Source organism: Notamacropus eugenii, chromosome 5, assembly GCF_028372415.1.
Source record: "Notamacropus eugenii isolate mMacEug1 chromosome 5, mMacEug1.pri_v2, whole genome shotgun sequence".
Taxonomy (NCBI): domain Eukaryota; kingdom Metazoa; phylum Chordata; class Mammalia; order Diprotodontia; family Macropodidae; genus Notamacropus; species Notamacropus eugenii.
Genome location: NC_092876.1, coordinates 289,999,419 through 290,019,322, shown reverse-complemented (window position 1 = coordinate 290,019,322; position 19,904 = coordinate 289,999,419).

The window sequence follows — 19,904 nt, the reverse complement described above, 5'->3', positions numbered from 1 at the left end:
TTGATAGGCTTAGCTCTTCTCAGCAATGCAAAGATCTAAAGCAATTCCAAAAGACTCATGATGGAAAATCCCATCCACATCCAGAGAAAGAACTATGGAGTTGGAATGCATAGTGAAGCAGACTGTTTTCTGTTTTGTTTTTGTTTCTGATGGTTTCTCCCATTCATTATAATTCTTCTATGCAACATGATTAATGTGAAAATGTATTTAATAGGAATGTATATGTAGAGCCCATATCAGATTGCATGCCATCCTGAGGACAAGAAAGGGGAGGGAGAGACAATTTAAAACTTATTGAAGTGAATGTTGAAATCTAAAAAAATAAACAAATTGAAAAAATAGATGAGCTATGGAGGGAGAGTACTAGCAATAGGAGAATCAAGAAAACCTTCATATGGAAGATGGTATTTGAACTGAATGTTGAATAAAATTATAGATGCTAAGTGGTTGAGATAAGAGGAGAATTCCTCCTATGAATGGGAAATAGCCAGTGCAAAAGCACAGAGATAGGAAACGGAGCACTGTGTATATGGAATTCTAATATGGTCAGATTGACAAGAATGAATAAAGAACGTTAGTATATGAGACTAAAACAGTCAATTTGGATCATCATAGGAAGGACTTTCAGTGACAAATGAAGTTTATACTTGAGCCTCAAGATAACTGGAGTCACTGAAGTTTAATGAGTGGTGGAATGAGGTGGTCAGACTCAGTTTGCTAAAGTCAGTTTGGTAGATTTGTTGAATATGGATTGGAATAGGAAAAAGATTTGAGAAGGGGAGATTCATTACAGCAAAGATTCTTAGTCTGAGGTTGGGAGGGTTTTTAAGTATTTTAATAACTATACTTTAATATGGTGGGGTCCTTTGTAATTCTATGATATTTTATGCATTTTAAAGCATTATTCTGAGAAAAGTCCACATATTTAACAAGACTGCCAGAGTGCCCCATAACACCAAAATTGTTAAGAATTTCTGATTTCAAAATCGTATCAAAATTCATCTGGAAGAACAAAAGGTCCAGAATATCAAGGAGACTAATGAAAAGAAATGCTAGGGAAGGTGGCCTAGCACTACCAGATCTCAAATTATATTATAAAGCAGCAATTATCAAAACCACTTGGTACTGACTAAGAAACAGAAGGGTAGAGAAGTGGACTAGACTAGGTACTCAAGACACAATAGACAATGAATATAGCAATCTACTGTTTGATAAACTCAAGGACCCCAGCTTCTGGGATAAGAACTCACTGTTTGACAAAAATTGCTGGGAAAACTAGATAACAGTGTGGCAGAAACTAGGCATAGACCAATACCTGACACCATACACAAGAAGAAAATCCAAATGGGTATATGATCTAGGTATAAAGATTGATACTATCAACAAATTGGTGGAGTAAGGAATAGCATGTTTATCAGATTTATGGAGAAGGGAAAAATTTTTGACTAAAGAAGAGATAGAAAGCATTATTAAGCGCAAGATGGATAATTTTGATTACATTAAACTGAAAAGCTTTTGCACAACCAAACCCAATGCAACCAAAATTCAGAGGGATGTGTAAAACTGGAAAAGAATTTTTACAACTAATGTCAGTGATAAAGGCCACATTTCTAGAATATATAGAGAACTAAGTCAAATGTACAAAAATACAAGTCATTACCCAATGGATAAACGGTCAGAGGATATGAACAGGCAATTTTCAGAGGAAGAAATTAAAGATATCTATAGTCATATGAAAAAAAAATGCCCTAAATCACTTTTGATTAGAGAGATGCAAATCAAAACAGCTCTGAGGTACCACATCACACCTATCAGATTGGCAAACTAGACAGAACAGGAAGATGATAAATGTTGGAAAGAACGTGGGAGAGTTGGAACACTAATACATTGTTGGTGGAGCTGTGAGCTGATCCAACCATTCTGGAGAGCAACTTGGAACTATGCCCAAAGGGCTACAAAAATATGTATACTCTTTGACCCAGCAATACCACTTCTAGGACTGTATCCCTGAGATCATAAAAATGGGAAAGGGTCCTACATGTACAAAAATTTTTATAGCAGCACTCTTTGTGGTGGCAAAAAACTGGAAATCAAGGGGATGCCGATCAGTTGGGGAATGGCTGAACAAATTATGGTATATGAATGTAATGGAATACTATTGTGCTATAAGAAATGATGAAGAGGAAGACTTCTGAGAGGCCTGGACAGACTTATATGATCTGATGCTGAGTGAAAGGAGCAGAACCAGGAGAACTTTGTGCATAGCAATGACCACAATGTGTGAGAGTTTTTTCTGATAGACTTGGAACTTCATGCAATGCAAGGATTTAAAAGATTCCCAAAGGTCTTCTAAGGCAAAATGTCTTCCACAGTCAGAGAAAGAACTATGGAATTCAATTACAGAATGTAGCAGATCATTTGTGTGTGTGTGTGTATTATGTTTTAGTTCGTTGTATGATTTCTCCTATTCATTTTAATTCTTCCACACAGCATGACTATGGTGAAAATGTATTTAATAGGAATATATGTGTAGAACCTACATGAAATTGCATGTTGTCTCTGGCAGAGATGGAGGAGCGAAGGAAAAATAATAATCTAAGTTTATGTTAGTGATTGTAGAACACCGAAAATAAATAAAATTAATTTAAAAAAGAGAGTGATCTGCTTACAAAAAAAAAAAAGGAATTTCTGATTTCAGAGACTTTTGCAATAGATCAAGACAGATGTGATGAGTCATTTAATTAGAGTATTGGCTTTGTGGATGGAGAGAAGGGGACAGACATAAGAGATTTTTCTAGAAGTTGAAATAATAAGATTTAATAGCTGATTGGTGAGGGATGAAGAGGGAGTATATAAGTAAGTCTGAGGGAGAGTGAGTAATCAAGGATGACACTGAGTGTACGGACCTAGATGACAGGAAAGAGGGTGATACCCTAAATAGTAATAGATAAGTTTGAAAAAGAGACAAATTTTGGGCAAAATTATTAATAACCCTTTGTGTATATTGAGTTTAAGATATTTATGGTGGCATCCATTTCAAAATGGCTTGGGAATATGAGGTGATAGACCTGGGGGAGACAGAGACACAGAGAGGCACACACAGAGAGACAGAGACAGAGAGAGAGAGAGAGACAGAGAGAGAAAAAGACAGATACAGAAACACACACACACACACACACACACAGAGAAGCTACATAGAGCTGACAAGAATGTAGAGATAATAATTAAACCCATGAGAGTTGATGAAGTCAACAAGGAAAGTAGAGCATCAAGTTTGCAACCTGAGTTTCATATATTTAGAGCTAGAGGAAAATCTTAAATATCATTTAATCAAAACTTCATTTTATAGACCAGAAACTAGGGCAAGAGAAATGAAATGTCCTGTACAAGGTCACAGAGGTAGTATATATCAATCATTCTAGTCTCGATTTCCTTCCTCTTCTATCAAATCGAATGCTATTTCATACTGTACCCTGAAGGAAAGTCATACCTAAGAACTGAAGTTAAGTAACAAAAATAACAACTAGAAATGTCAATAAAAGCTAGTCAAGAAAAAATAAAATTAGAGCTGACAAAGCAGGTACCAAAGATCAGCTAGAACTATTTATGAGCAATAAACATCCTTACCAATTATTATTACAAAGAAAAGCAAATGCATAAATGCTAATTTTTTTTTTTAAAAAAAGACTTGGAATATAGGTTCAAGCTGACAATGAACATACTGCATCATAAATATTAGTAACAATTGCTAGAACTGTTAAATGGTATTTTAGTAACTATGGAATGTGAGTCATTTCTGAGCTGTTATTTTGCCCTTTATTTTTGATTCCAGAGAGTTCTGTTTGGATCTTTGCAACAAATGACTTAGTCTTGTCAAACATGATGTGATTAATCTATGTCCCTTTGTTCAATATTTGGCTTCAGAATTTTCAGGATTCCAGTTGATGACAGCATATTGAAGGGGCTTATCCTCTAAGACTTGGTAAATGCTGGGGACCATGGATTTAGAACAGGAAGGGGCATGGCAGCCATATAATCCATTTCTTGCCCTGCAGACAAGGAAACTGAGGTGCAGAAAGGTAAAGCACTTTATCATGCTCACCTAGTCAGTATGTGTCAGACATGGGATTTGAATTAGGTCTTCCTAGCTTCAGGTCCAGGACTCTATTTCCACAATGTCTCTACAGTGTTCCATATATAATACAGTACTATAATTTTGGGTGTTCAGGGAGCTTTTGTGACATGAAGTCAACAAGGGTCCTCACTGCCATGTTTATTTCTTTGGGAACAGGTATAATGATTGACCACTGGTTTAGGTTTATATCACTGTTCCATTTAATGTGTTTTACCAGAGTGATTTTCACTGTGTACACCATGGGCCCTAGGGTGAGTACTTTGAGAATTGCAAAGTATTATAAAGAATTTGCAAATCTATATTTCTTTCTGTTAAGCAGAATTCCAATCTCCAAAAGCTGCAGTTATGTCATTGAATGAATTAGTTTAATTTATACCTTCTGCACACTGATTAAACAATATGCCTTGTTTGTATTAACTGTTTATTGAATACATGTAAATGTAGCTGGGATTCATAAAATACTAATTCACTTTAAAGAATTAAGTCACAATGTTTTGCATCATCAAGTATTTTCTCAGTCAATGGTTACTAATAATACAACTACTATCATATGGGAATCTGCAAAACATTTTGAAATTAAAAGAGAAAATTGAAAAGCTTGGGAACCATTAGTCTAGCAGATAAGTCAGTTTTTTTGGTTTAATGATACACTGATAGTAAAAAGCTTCATTTACTAGAGGATAGAAATGTGGACAACTGGTTTCCAGAATTACTGATGGGGCTTCCAGTTATTTCATTCTATGAAATACTGACATTTTCTACTAGGGCTAGGAGTCCAGGAGGGTTGATATTTCTAATGAGATGTATTCTCAGTGGTAATTGCAGTATGTGACATAGAGAAGGCGCTTAATAAATACTTAGTGATTGATTGATCTTACTCAAGACTTAACTAGAAATCTGTTTATTGTCATTAATATGTTTGCATGTCAATGCCTTCAGTGGGTGGAAGTCATGTAGGGGTTAGGAAATATCTAATTTAGGATCTGTTATTTGTGTACAAGGAAGTAAACCATATGGAAAAGTGAATGGTGCTATTTGTAATACTGATTCGGAGGTAAGAAGAAGTAAAGCCCAATCATCTGGTTGTTAGCACTAGAGCTATTGTTCATGGATATACTTAGTCCTTTCTCTTTTAGGGTATTATTTCCCAGAGTGTTGAGAATACTAACTGTTGGAGATTTGATCCATTGTGGATCAAATGAGATAAATTTTAAAGTAATTTGTTAATCTCATATAATTATATATATGTATATGTATATATGTATATGAATTGTATTCATATACATATATACATATATAATTATATTACATATTCATATACTACGTATATATACATATACACATGCTCGGTGTTGTTGTTGTTCTTAATTGTCTTTAGGGGAAGGCCAAGAGGACAGACATTTATTTAGTGCCTAGTGTGTGCCAGGGACGGTGCCGAATGATTGTTGCGAATCACTTAGCTGCAGCAGGTATTGTCTTTGCCAATCCAATTTGCAGCTACTGTACAACCTAACAGATTGCTTTCCAGATGTAAAGCAAATCTAAAACGTCTTATTCAAGGACAGCACTTCAAATATTTGATGATAGTAATCATGTTCCCAGTCAATCTTTGTTTCCCTAGGCTCAGCAACATTGGATGGAAGAAAAGAAGCCAATATTTAAGAGGGAGAGTCTGCAAAGAAAGACAGAAGGCAGCTAGTTGTTAGTGAACTATGATGGGCAAATAGATAAGAAATAAAACAAGTTCTTTTAGCACTAAGTGATAATGACAGTACCATGGCAGCATCCACAGCACCACCATCATGTGCTATGCAAAGAAGGCTTAAAAAAAAAACAAAACAGTTAAAGACATGTCTCCCTCCACACCCATGGCCCTGTAAGTAAAGGGTACAGGGGAAATGAGTGGTCCTATTTGGTGGAACAAAAAATGCTCCATATTAACTAGCTTTATTGCATATCTCTGTCCCTCTATTTTTTAGCCCTAGTAGAAGGCAAGTATGTATGGCAAATTATCATTTTTTTTCCCTTAAAATCAAGAAAACCTTCAGAAGCTGGTATTTTCCTTCACGGATTCAGCCAAGGGCCTTTACTTTATTCTCCCTCTCCATGTTGGTGTTGACTGTATTATTTCACAAACAAGGGAAAATATATTCAGAAGGACTTATAAATTGGGTGGGAGGTGAGACAAGATGACCTTTAACTTTCCCTCTAACTCTGCAAGTCCATGTTACCATGATACAGAAGCAGCAGGAGAGGAAGGTGAAAATGAGTGCCTGGAAGCTTAGGGAAGTATGGGATCAAAGACCCAGGTGAACGAAGTGATTTTGAGAACAGGAGAAGTTTAGCTAACTCTCTGCTGCAGCAGGCTGATGGGAGGGAAAGGTAAGAAGAAGGCCTTGAGCAATGATTTTCAAACTATTTTTTTTTTTTTTTTTACTTACAACTCAGTGTTCTTTGCTCATTAGTACCAGATTCAAATGTTCAAGTACAGAAAAAGAATTCAATTTTATATGAACATGACACCAGGTTTTTTTTCCCCTCTTATTATTCTAAAAAAAGATTTTTTTTTCCTTTTCCTATGTCCCTCCGAAGTAGATTTCATTCACTACAAAAGAGAAACCCTGAATTCTTAACTTGGCAACAAGGAAGGTTCCCCAGGCAGTCCAGACTTCCTGACCCATTTTCCATGCCTTGGGATTCCTCTGACTTTCTTTTCCTTTCCCCCACCCTCTGACTTCCTTTCTTTAATTCCCCAAGGCTCCCAGTAGAGAAGATTAGCTTTTATCCTATAGAGATAGAGATGTTATTGAGTCTTTGCCCTTGTCACATTGGGAAAACCAGGCAGACAATGACTCCTTGAGCAGGGAACTGCAGAGAAGGATGTTTCAGGGTGTAGGGAAGAGTTTCCTAGCACATCTAAGAATCTGGGGCACATGGGAATAGAGAATAAAATTTGATGGAGTAATGACAAGGGTAAATATCTTGTTATCAAGGATTTAAATGTTCCTTCTCTTGGAGAATTTGCTATGTAAATAATGTGAGAACCATAAGGAAGCCTCATAGATTAAACCAGAGGCTATGTACACTGTTTAGGGACTAACCTATCTAGCCATCAAGAAGACCTTCAGTACAGTTTACTTGTTTAATTAAATCTAAATATGAGAGTATTTTTAAAAGAGTAATAAGATGGAAAAACAGTTACCCATAGCTGTGAAACAGTAAATCTTTTTAAAAAAGAAAGTGATTTGAAAGTACACTATGCACAAAACATTCTACTTCCAGAAAATAAGGCTGGTGACATTTAATCTCTTGATATTTATACAAAGAAGACTTCAGAAATATTTTTTTCTCAAGGGATCAGCTACTGAAAATTCTTAAACAAGGATAATTTTTGAGGCAACAAATGGGAAATTGTGGCCCTAGAGCTAGCATTGAAAATTTGAACATGACATAAGAAAATTTTATTATTTTTCAAGGGTTTTAGTTTCTTTCAACAATTAACATTCACCTAAGTCAGCATTGTATGCCCAGCAGCTGTGTGTCACCTGGCAAGTGCTTAGTAACCAAGATGAATCTGTTAAGACTGGCTGCAGTGGTGTGTCAATTTAACTCCTGTCTTTGGGGAAACAACCAATGTTACTGTCATCTTTTCAACAACAGAGATGAGGAAGATTGATTCTACTCAGATAACGTCCCCAGAGGATTGCTCAGCCCTAAAGATAATTTAAAACCATCCCAAGAAATTCCTGGACATTTTTTCTCTGCTAGGGAACTGTTCTTGCCATGGCCTCTAGCAATTCTCTAAGGCAGGTAGGCTTGGTGACCAGGCAGTTGTCCCTGAAAAATGAATGCAAAAGTAATAGAGCAACTAATATAATCTCCATGCTGCAGATTCAGCTATTAATTGTAATCTTATAAGCATGCATTCATTTATTTATTCAAGCACGCACTAAGCAGTTATATGCCCCATACTTTGGCAGACAGTAAGGATTCAGACAAAAATACAAAATGTCTGTCCTTACGGAACTTACATGTGTCCAGAAAAGTCAATATAAACATATACTAAGTACATATAAAGGAATTTCAACCACACTAAAAAGTGAGTCTACCTGTAGGAAGGAATACTTGAGATGAACCTTGATTCTGAGAGAGGCTGGTAAAGAGGGTTCCTGTGCAGAGAAATGAGGGAACAGAGGGCATGTTATATAGCATCAACATCTGCCTGTGAAAGAGAAGGTGTTGGGGTAGTATATGAAATTATTTTGGAAGCATAGATGGAGCCAGATTATGAAGGGTTTTAAATATCAAACAAAGGGTTTTTTAAAAAAATATTCTATAGGAGATAGAAAGTCAATGAAGTTTGTTAAGCAGGAGAGTGACACATTCATCACTATGCATCTGTGTTATCAGGGTGATGTTTCTAGCTAAAGGCAAACATATTTTGGAATTGTACCAGTTGATCCAATTAAGTAACCATGAAAGATCTTAGGTGCCTTACATTGATGGAAGACAACATGGCATAAAAACAGTGTTTTCTTGTGGTTAAAACTCCTGCTTTCAAATATTAAGTCTGATGTAGACCAGCTACAGCACCAGGAATAATTACTTTACTTCTATAAGCCTTCAATTCCTTATCAGTAGGAAATAATGATATTTGCAGGACCTTCATTAAAGGATTGTTTTAATAAGAGTTTTTTTTGAACTTTAAAGCATTTTATCAATGTGGCATATGATTACTATTGAGGGATAACTCCTCCATGAGAAACTGCTCATTGACAATAGAGCAGAGCTATGGAAATTTTGGCTACAAGTTTTGTGAAATCTATCTTGTTTCTTCACTGATTTCAGAGCACTTTGGTAGAATATACATGTTGTTTTATATGCTAAATTCAATAATTTGTATTGTAAAATTTATATTTCAAGATGACCTATTAAGATCCCCAAACAGTTAAGCAGACCACCAACATATAATTTACAAAGAAGTTTCATTCTCTCATAAGACAAAGTCATCTAAGTCTATGAAAATTAATGATTTGGGGAAGATTATAAAGCACAATAATGGATTCTTAGCATGTTTATTTCATTTTCACTTATTTTCAGCTTGAAATCAAGAAAATATCTGAACTTTTTTTTGCTACTTTTCAGAAAATTAGTTAGGGAAATTGGTTGTGTATAATAAACAGTGCTACTATTTTCTCCCTTTTACATAAATTCACAAGGTTAAGGAACCCATTTGTTCTTGACCTATTGAAATCTGAGGAAAAGATAAATAAAATTATTAAAATCCATACCTAATTTCCAAAGTGTTGCACACTTGAATGCCAAAATAAGGAGGTAACTCTTCACATAAAGAGGCTAATCATGGCTAGTTGTTTTCCTATTCATTTTGATGATAATAGTCATTATAAATTCATTTGGTATATGTAGATGTAATATGCAATTACTGTAAGACTCAGCTTTCCAAAATCCAAGAAAAAACACTGAGATCTTATTGAGCACTGTTTATTGGTAGAACTGCCAAACTATTTTATTTCCAAATGAAAAAGGAATCTGTAGTCATAGTTCAATCCTGTTTACATGCATATATTTTCTTTTTATTTGTACTGTTATTATGACAAAGGTCTAAATCAATTCCTTTACAATTGCAAAAGCAGTGGGTGATTGTCACCATTGTCTCTGAATCTCTGAACTAAATGGATAAGCAATAAAAATTATTTTATTTCAAATCTTATCCCTGCCGAAAAGATGAACCACTTAGCCAGGGCCAAATGTAGAGAACTTAAGTTCCATAAAATTGATTATTTCCTGTGGAATTTGGATTAATGATACTGTTATGAACAGAGGAAGGTAGGGAGAGCTGTGGGTAAGATAAAAACATAATATGAAAGGTCAGGGGAAGCCTAAATTGACTCCATTGGAGCCCCCTTTATCTTCTGGACTAGGTTACCTCCCATGAAGCTGGGTGTATGGGCTTAGTCTATGTAGGAAAGTTCATGTGCTCTAGCTCCTTGTGAAAAGGTGTATGTGGCCAGAGGTTGCTAGTGTGTCCCTATTACTGGAACATATGCCAAAAAGAACTGGCCAAAGTAAAATTAAGGGTGCTTATTTTATGGATTATACAGAGATAGCTTTTGCTTTTCTGAGTAGGCTGCTCAAGGATTCCTGTTGCACAATGTAGAGTAAGAAGTGAAGGTAGAATTTTTTACCTCTAGGCACAGAGAAAAGTTTCATTTTTTCCTTTAGTACTTTTAAAAAAAATCTATTAATATCTAGTGCCTTTGAAAAACAATGGAAAAATCAATGATATTCAAATTTTATTGAGAAAAAATAGGAAGCTAAAACCATAGCTAACAATGTTGGTACCTAAACTCAGAAAGAAGCAACATGATGTAAAAATAATACTAAAAATAATGCAAACAAATGAATCTAATCAGTAGGATTGTGCACAGGACCATTAAAAGTCAACAAAGGAGAGGCTACAGTCTGGGGTGGGGTGTGACTATTGCATGGTGTGACTACTATTTTATTATATGTAGGGATGGAGGTAAAGTGCTGGTAGCCTGCTATCTTTTATTTATTCATTCATTTATTTATTTATTCATTTATTTAACTTTTAACATTCATTTCCATAAAATTTTGGGTCCCAAATTTTCTCCCCATTTCTCCACTCACCCACCCCAAAACGCCAAGCATTCTAATTGCCACTATCACCAATCTGCCCTCTCTTCTAACATCCCTCCCTTCCCTTATCCCCATCTTCTCTTTTGTCCTGTACGGTAAGATAACTTTCTACACTGCATTACCTGTATTTCTTATTTCCTAGTAGCAAGAACAGTACTCAGGAGTTGTTCCTAAAACTTTGAGTTCCAACTTCTCTTCATCTCTCCCTCCCCACCCATTCCCTTTGGGAAGGCAAGCAATTCAATATAGGCCATATCTGTGTAATTTTGCAAATGACTTCCATGATTGTCGTGTTCTGTAAGACTAACTATATTTCCTTCCATCCTATCCTGCCCCCCATTGCTTCTATTCTCTCTTTTGATCCTGTCCCTCCCCAAGAGTGTTGACTTCAAATTGCTCCCTCCTCCCACTGCCCTCCCTTCCATCATCCCCCCACCTTGCTTATCCCCTTCTCCCCTACTTTCCTGTATTGTAAGATAGGTTTTCATACCAAAATGAGTGTGCATTTTATTCCTTCCTTTAGTGGAATGTGATGAGAGTAAACCACGTTTTTCTCTCACCTCCCCTCTTCTTCCCTCCACTAAGTAGTCTTTTGCCTGCCTCTTTTATGAGAGATAATTAGCCCCATTCCATTTCTCCCTTTCTCCTCCCAATATATTTCTCTCTCATTGTTTGATTTCATTTTTTTAAGATATGATCCCATCCTCTTCAATTCACTCTGTGCTCTCTGTTTCTGTCTGTGCGTGCATGTGTGTGTGTGTGTGTGTGTGTATGTAATCCCACCAACTACCCAGATACTCAAAAGTGTCAAGAGTTACAAATATTGTCTTTCCCTGTAGGAATGTAAACAGTTCAACTTTAGTAAAATCCCTTATGACTTTCCTTTGCAGTTTACCTTTTCATGCTTCTCTTCATTCTTGTGTTTGAAAGTCAAATTTTCTTTTCAGCTCTGATCTTTTCATCAAGAATGCTTGAAAGTCCTCTATTTTTCATTGAAAGACCATTTTTTCCCCTGAAGTATTATACTCAGTTTTGCTGGGTAGGTGATTCTTGGTTTTAGTCCTAGTTCCTTTGACTTCTGGAATATGATATTCCACGCCCTTGAATCCCTTAATGTAGAAGCTTCTAGATCTTGTGTTATCCTGATTGTATTTCTACAATACTTGAATTGTTTCTTTCCAGCTGCTTGCAATATTTTCTCCTTGACCTGGGAACTCTGGAATTTGGCCACAATGTTCCTAGGAGTTTCTCTTTTGGGATCTCTTTCAGGCGGTGATCGGTGGATTCTTTCAATACTTATTTTGCCCTCTGGTTCTAGAATATCAGGGCAGTTTTCCTTGATAATTTCATGAAAGATGATGTCTAGGCTCTTTTTTTTGATCATGGCTTTCAGGCAGTCCCATAATTTTTAAATTGTTTATCCTGGATCTATTTTCCAGGTCAGTTGTTTTTCCATGAGATATTTCACATTATCTTCCATTTTTTCATTCTTTTGGTTTTGTTTTGTGATTTCTTGGTTTCTCATAAAGTCATTAGCCTCCATCTGTTCCATTCTAATTTTGAAAGAACTATTTTCTTCAGTGAGCTTTTGGACCTCCTTTTCCATTTGGCTAATTCTGCTTTTGAAAGCATTCTTCTCCTCATTGGCTTTTTGAACCTCTTTTGCCAATTGAGTTAGCCTATTTTTCAAAATGTTATTTTCTTCAGCATTTTTTTGGGTCTCCTTTAGCAGGGTGTTTAATTGTTTTTCATGCTTTGCTTGCATGTCTCTCATTTGTCTTCCCAGTTTTTCCTCCACCTCTCAAACTTGATTTTCAAAATCCCTTTTGAGCTCTTCCATGGCCTGAGCCCATTGAGTGGGCTGGGATACAGAAGCCTTGGCTTCTGTGTCTTTCCCTGATGGTAAGCATTGTTCTTCCTCATGAGAAAAGAACGGAGGAAATACCTGTTCACTAAGAAAGTCACCTTCTATAGTCTTATATTTTTTCCCTTTTCTGGGCATTTTCCCAGCCAGTGACTTGACTTCTGAATATTCTCTTCGCACCCACTTCGCCTCCAGATCTTCCCAGCCAGTGCTTGGGGTCTGAGATTCAAATGCTGCTTCCCAGCCTCAGGCCTTTTGGTGGGGGCGGGGCTGCTATTCAGTGTGAGATTAAGTTCAGGTGCTCAGGTGGGGGCAGGGCTGCCTCATGGGCTCAGTTCCCTCAGGGGGTTTATGCAGAAACCTTCAGCAATGGATCCAGGCTCCTGCCTGCTTGCGGAGCCCTGGTCTGCTCCCACTTCCACTGCTGCCTCCCGAGGGGGCCTGAGTTATGAGGACACCCCACTCCCCTCTCGATCCTTGTCACCTGTGGGTGGAGGGACCTGCATGGCTGCTGGAGATCCTGTCCCTGAAGCCTGCTTGGATCAGCTCCCTGCTCGGATCTGCTCCTCTCAGCGCCACATGGCCAAGGGAGGGCTGGGCTCCGGGTCCACAGCATGAGGACCTTTTGCAAGAGGTTTTCAGGCTCTCTGGAACAGAAATCTCATCTGCTCCATTGTTCTGTGGCTTCTGCTGCTCCAGAATTTGTTTGGAGTTCTTTTATAGAGATATTTTATGGGTGGTGGGTTCACAGCTAGCGTATGTGTGTCTATCTACTCTGCCATCTTGGTTCCGCCCCTGATCCTCATTCTTTGTTTGACTGATTCTTGCTATCTCATTGAGTCATTAGTTTCTACTTGCCCAATTCTAATCTTTATCATATTGTTTTCTTCAGTTAACTTTTGCATCTCCTTTTCCATCTGAAGAATTTTTCCCTTTAAGGAGCTATTTTCTCCAGTTAATTTTTGTACTTCCTTTTCAATTTGACCAATTTTCCTTTTCAAAGTGTTGTTCTCATCAGTGAATTCTTTCTTTTATATAATTTTAAAATCATTGGCCAGTTTTTCTTCTATTTCCTTCTTCAGCTGTTCCAAGAGAGCTGCTTGTGCTTGAGAGAAGTTCATAGTCCCTTCTGAAGTTTCAGATGGAAGTACAGTCTCATCTCTGACCTCTTTGGTGTTTGTGTTTTGGTCCTTATCCAAGAAAGATTCTATAGTTTTTTCTCCCTTCATCTGCTTTTTCTTGTTCATGATGTTGACTGAGTGTTGTAGCTTCTGGTTCTTTCAGTCAGAAGCTACAGAACTTTGTGTTGAGCTGATGTGTGCAAAAGCTAAAAGCAGGTTTTTGTTTTTTGTTTCCCTGATCAGCCCTGGGGTTAGCTTGTTAAGTGTGTGGGAAGAGTGGTCTGGTCACAGGAGATCTCCTCAGCTGAACTAAGGCAAAGGCAAGCTCAGGGGATGGTGATCCCAGCTTTGCTATTGTCTTCCTGTTTGCCCTGGAGGGCTGAGGCAGGCCTAGATGCTAATGCGTGTTCCCACCCCTCCTGGGGCTCCTCTCCTGGCGCTGAGGCTTGCCTGGGTCCTAATGTGAGTTTTCTCTTCCATGGGTCCTCTGTCCTTCTGGTTTGCCTCCTCCACAGTAGGAGGAATTCCCCTTAGCTATTTTCCTAGCCTCAGGTGTTGAGATTATTTGCCTCTTCTGCTGTTCCCGCTGATCCAGGATGTTTCTGGGGAAATATTTTATGGTTCTTTCACTGTCATCAAGGGGGGATCACTCTGCCATCCTGGCTCCTCGAAGTTCAAGTAGGTGACTTACTGAAGTTTAATCTTCGGGCTGAAGGTCTCAGGAGCTGCTGCACTGATATCTGGTGCTCAGCAGCTCTCCCTGGCTCAGTTTGGTTTGTCTCCCACCCTTGGTGCTGCTCTGCTGGTTCCGCCCACAGCTGTCAGGTTTCTTGGGTCCCTTTCGCTCTGCTGCGCTGACCGTGTTGCACTGCGCACTGGGGGCTCACCCCCGCAGAACAGATCCTTCTTGTGGACCTTCCCGTCTAACCTGGGCTCTGAATCCATCACAGTCTGTCTCCTACTGGATTCCACATCTCCAAAATTTGGTCATCTCCTTTCAGAGGTATCTGAAGGAGTTTGTTCAAGAGCTTAGGTGAGTCATTGCTCTCACTTGGCCATCTTGGCTCTGCCCCCAATAAAAGGATTTTTATAAAAAATAATTTAAAAAATAAAGAAGTGGAGGCATGCCACAGATGTGGAATTTTGCATCACTTTCAGATGGGGGTTACTCTATTGTTAAGCTTGATAACTGATTACTTTATTGCAAAAGACCTTTCACAAAATGGGGGTAATTTATGCATAAATATTGGTAAACCATAAAGAATGATTTTTAAAATTATTTTAAAATAAAACATTTTTAAATACAGAATTTGAGAGTTGAAAGGAACTTCTGAGGATATCTGCTTCTAACCAATAACAGACATGAATATCCACAAGAAGACCAAGGAGAGAAAACCACCATTTCTTAAGGATGTCTATTTTGCTTTTAAATTGTACTAAGTACCAGGAGAGTTTTTGCAACTTTTCCCTTTGCTCCTAGCCATAGCTTCTAAATAGAACAAGTCTAACATCTCCATGTAACAACAGCATTGAAAATACTTGAACAGAGCTATTATGTTGCCCCTGAGTCTTATCTTCCCCAAGCTAAATATATCTAATTATTTCAAATGATCAAAGTATACAGTAAATGCTTTCCATAAATTTTTTGCTCTCTGAGCACAGAGCCTTGCTTCCCCGCCCCTCCCATTTTGCCTTTATTTCATCACTGCCTTACACTGTGCCTTGCTTGTATTTTGGCATTCAATAAACTACTTTCTGGATTAGAAAGAAAATACTACAACTGTGTTAACAGGAAATGCAATCTGGGTTCTTTTTCCTAATAATAATTCTGGGGAGAAAAGTCTCTATCAGAAGCATTGCTTACTGGAAAATGGGTGCCATTCATGATTATAGAACCAAGCATTTTTTGGCAAACTGGTCTACTTTTCTGATATAAACCTTAACTGTAGAACTTTGACATAATTTCAATTGTGTTTTAACTAAGGGTGGACTTGTAAGTGTTTAATAATCAGCACACCAGGAAAAAAGTGCACAAACACCATATTTTTAAATTTGATCTGCATTGACATTTCCTCATCATTTTCTTAAGTCCAAGCAATCAAAAAATAAAGAAATAAATTAGGCCAAATTTTGTTGTATTTGCCAAATTATGAGGTATAAATTCTCAAACTGAAGATGAAATAATCAACTCTCATTAGCTTGTGCAAGCTTTAGTGAAATAAATTAAATATCACATCTGTTAAGAAAATAGAATATTTCCACTTTCCATTGATACTTTTCATAGTTTTGGGCAAAATAGAAGAGAAAATACCTAATATTTCATATCAAAGGCAAATTCTGGAAAAATATGTCCAAGTCTTTTGTAGAGGTTCTTAAGTAGTATTTCCTCTAACATCAGTAGATAAGTTATTCCTCTGATAGAATATAGAACATGTGGGATCATTTAAATGAGACTGTAGCCTGGGCTCTATTTTTATTTTTGTTTTCTCTTTGTTTTTAAAGTAAATTTGACAAATTAGCATGTGTTGTTATTCCCATATATTGAGGTTGAGGAATAGAAGTGAAGGGGCTACTTCACTTTTAAGATGCTTTCATTTTAGATTGTTAGATAAAAGAAAAAACATTTAGTGTAGTCATGGAAGGGAAACCAATGCTTTCTCTCTCATGGGAAAACAGGTTAAATTGCTTTCAGAAAAAACTTAGATGCTTTAAAGTACCATTCAGTCCATTAGTTAGGACAATGTTGAAATACTGAGGAGATAATGGGTCCTCACAGCATCTTGTAGTCCAGAGAAAAATTGATATTATTTTTCATATTAAAAATGAATAACTATTGCTATGTTGCTGTCTATGTGAGTGGGTAGAAGAGAGGAGAGAAAGAAAAAAGAGAACTATCACTGACATTATTAATTCCAAATTCAATATATATTTAGTAAATACTATATACAAGACAATATACTAGGAGCTAAAGATGCAAGGCAAAATTGAAAACTAGTTCTACCCTCCAGGGGATCATATTCTACTAGGGAAATAAATAACAAATAAACAAGTAAGTAATCTGAAGAACAAGAGGGTTGTAACTGAACTGAACCTTGAGGAAGTCAAGAATTCTTTCTATCTCCCAGAACTATGATGGCAACAATATATGACTACTTCATTTGGTTTGTTTGTTGATTATATAATTTGATGCCATTTGTCACCATTTTTATAGTAAATGCAACTTAATTTTGACCTTAATAAGTTTGAGAACATAGTCTAATTTCTCTTTGTAGACACAATGATGTGAAGAGTTATGAAAATCCATGATAGACTCTTAATCTCTCTCCTATTACTTTGTGTCTTTTGTCTTTTTCTGATGTCTTTTGATTCTTGCATAAACTGGATTCAAGTGAGGCAGAGTTGCATGAAGTCATCAGCCTCACTCTCTCCATCATCATAGACCAGTGGCAGGACAGAGTCAAGATGGCTAGTGATGGTTCAGGATGCAGTGGATGACCTTGGCACCTAGAGCTTGTCTAACAAAGCTCTAAGCACTCATCTGCCTTCATGGCCGTGGGAACAAATTGTTCCCATTCCACCAGATGAAGTCTTCACATGCTTTGGGTAGACACCCCTCTAACTCACCAATGAGTTTGGTTTGAGAACCCTTGGTTACCTTCAACCTGGTTTGACCCATCTGCCAAAACCATTTACCAGGGTGTGGCTGCTGTGCATGCTGCAACTTCTTGGAGCCACAGGTGAGAGTTAGGCAGAACAGGTGGATACCAAAGGTGGAAAGAGCCCCTAAAAGGTCTCAGCAGCCATCACATCAAAGGTACTGGTCCTCCAGCAACAGCAATGGTCATTTACTGCTGAAGATTTGTACATCGTATGACCTTCTCATCACCAATGCTGTCTTCCATTTACCTTGAAGGCAATAAAACTTCATGGATGTACTCTCGTAGCAAACACTGGCATCCAATAGATTATGTGATTGTAAGGAGAAGAAACAGACAAGATGTGAGAGTGACAAAGGCAATGTGTGTTGCAGAGTGCTGGACTGATCATAGACTTATCCTTTCCAAGCTAAATATTCTCATTCATCAAAAGTGCCTCCCCCAAGGCAAAATGACTAACAGAAGAATTAATGTCAACAAATTAGACATCTTCTCTGAGTGTGCACAGTTTGCTGTTGACTTGGAGGGAAAGTTGAGCCACCACACAGTTGGCAAGAGTGGAGCAGGAAAGTAGTGGGCAGCTCTCAGAGATTTGATGTACAGCAACTACATTTGCTCATCTGAATCAGAACACTCACAAACATTAAAACTGGTTTGATAAAAATGATGGGGAAATTCAGAAGCTACTAAATAAAAAACATTAACTCCACAGGATTTACCAGCAGGATAGTTCATCTACCTCTAAGAAGACAGCATTTAATTCCAGCAAAAGCAAAGTACAAGCAAAGCTTAGAGAGATGCAGGATTCCTGGCTCAGTAAGCAAGCAGATGAAATTCAGTTTTATGCTGATGGTAACATTCCAAGTGCTGTTATGATTCCCTGAAAACTGATTATGCATCAAAAACCTATGGTGCATCACAACTGTTCAGTACTGATGGAGCCACATTGATTAGTGATGAGGACATGATCCTAAAGAGATGGGCTGAACACTTCCATAGTGTTCTCAATAGACCTTCATCAATCAATACTGAGGCCATTGACCAAATGTTTATCTCAGGTTGAAGTCAATCCTTCCTTAGCTGAACTTCCAACTGAAGAAGAGGTTTTGAGGACCATTAGACTCCTTTCATGTGACAAATCACCTGGTGCTGATTCTATTCCAGCTGAGATTTACAAGGTAGGGGTACCATTGCTAATACAAAAGCTGACTGAAATTTTCTAGGTAATATGGCAAGAGATGGTTATCCCCCAGAAGTTCAAGGATGCCTCTATTGTCCATCTCTATAAGGGTAAAGGGAATAGATTGTCCTGCAAAAATCACAGGGGGATCTCTCTCTTAATCATTGCTGGCAAAATTCTAGCTAGAGTCCTCCTTAATAGGCTGATCCTTCACCTGGAAGATGGTCATATAACCTGAGAGCCAGTGGGGCTTCAGAAAGGGCCAAGGAACAGTCTGTATGGTGTTTGCTGACCAACAACTCCAGGAGAAATGCCAGGAACAGAACACAGGTCTGTACACAACGTTTGTAGATCTGACCAAGGTCTTTGACACTGTTAGTTATGAGGGCTTATGGAAAATTATGTCAAAATTTGATTGCCTGGAGAAGCTCATGAATATTGTATGTCAATTTCATGATGGCATGTTTGCCCGGGTTCTGGATAATGGATAAAGCTCTTGTGCCTTCCCAGTCACCAATGGAGATAAACAGGGGTGTGTGCTTGCTCTCATGCTTTTTGGCATGATGTTTTCAGCCATGTTGACATACTTTCAATGAGGATGAACACAACACCAAGGTCAACTACTGTACTGATGGTAAATTCTCCAATTTGAAAAAGTTGCAAGCCAAAACCAAAGTGGAGGGAGTGTTGATGCATGATTTCTTTTGCAGATGATTGTGCACTCAGTGCAGCCTCTGACGCTAAGATGCAACAAAGTATGGATCAATTCTCTACTGCCTGTGCTGATTTTGGCCTAATAATTAACACTAAAAAAAACCCCCAAAACACAGATACTCCATCAGTCACCACCACACCATCCATATGTGGAACCATCAGTTACAACAAATGGAGAAGCTTTGAATGCTGTAGATAAGTTCACTTACCTTGCTAGAGTACTTGCCAGAGATGTACACCTTGACAATGAGGTTGATGCATGCATTGTTAGAGCTAGTTCTGTGTTTGGGAGGTTCCAAAGAAAGGTTTGGGAGAGAAGACGTATTAGACTGACTACCAAATTGATGGTCCACAGAGCCATTGTGCTGAACTCATTGTTATATGCTTGTGAAACACTGACAGTCTACCAGAGCCATGCCAGGAAACTGAATCGCTTCCATTTGAACTGTTTTAGGAAGATTCTGAGGATCACCTGGCAGGATAAGTACCAGACAATGAAGTCATTGTTCCAGCTGAACTGCCAAGCATTCAAACTATGCTTCAGAGAGTGCAA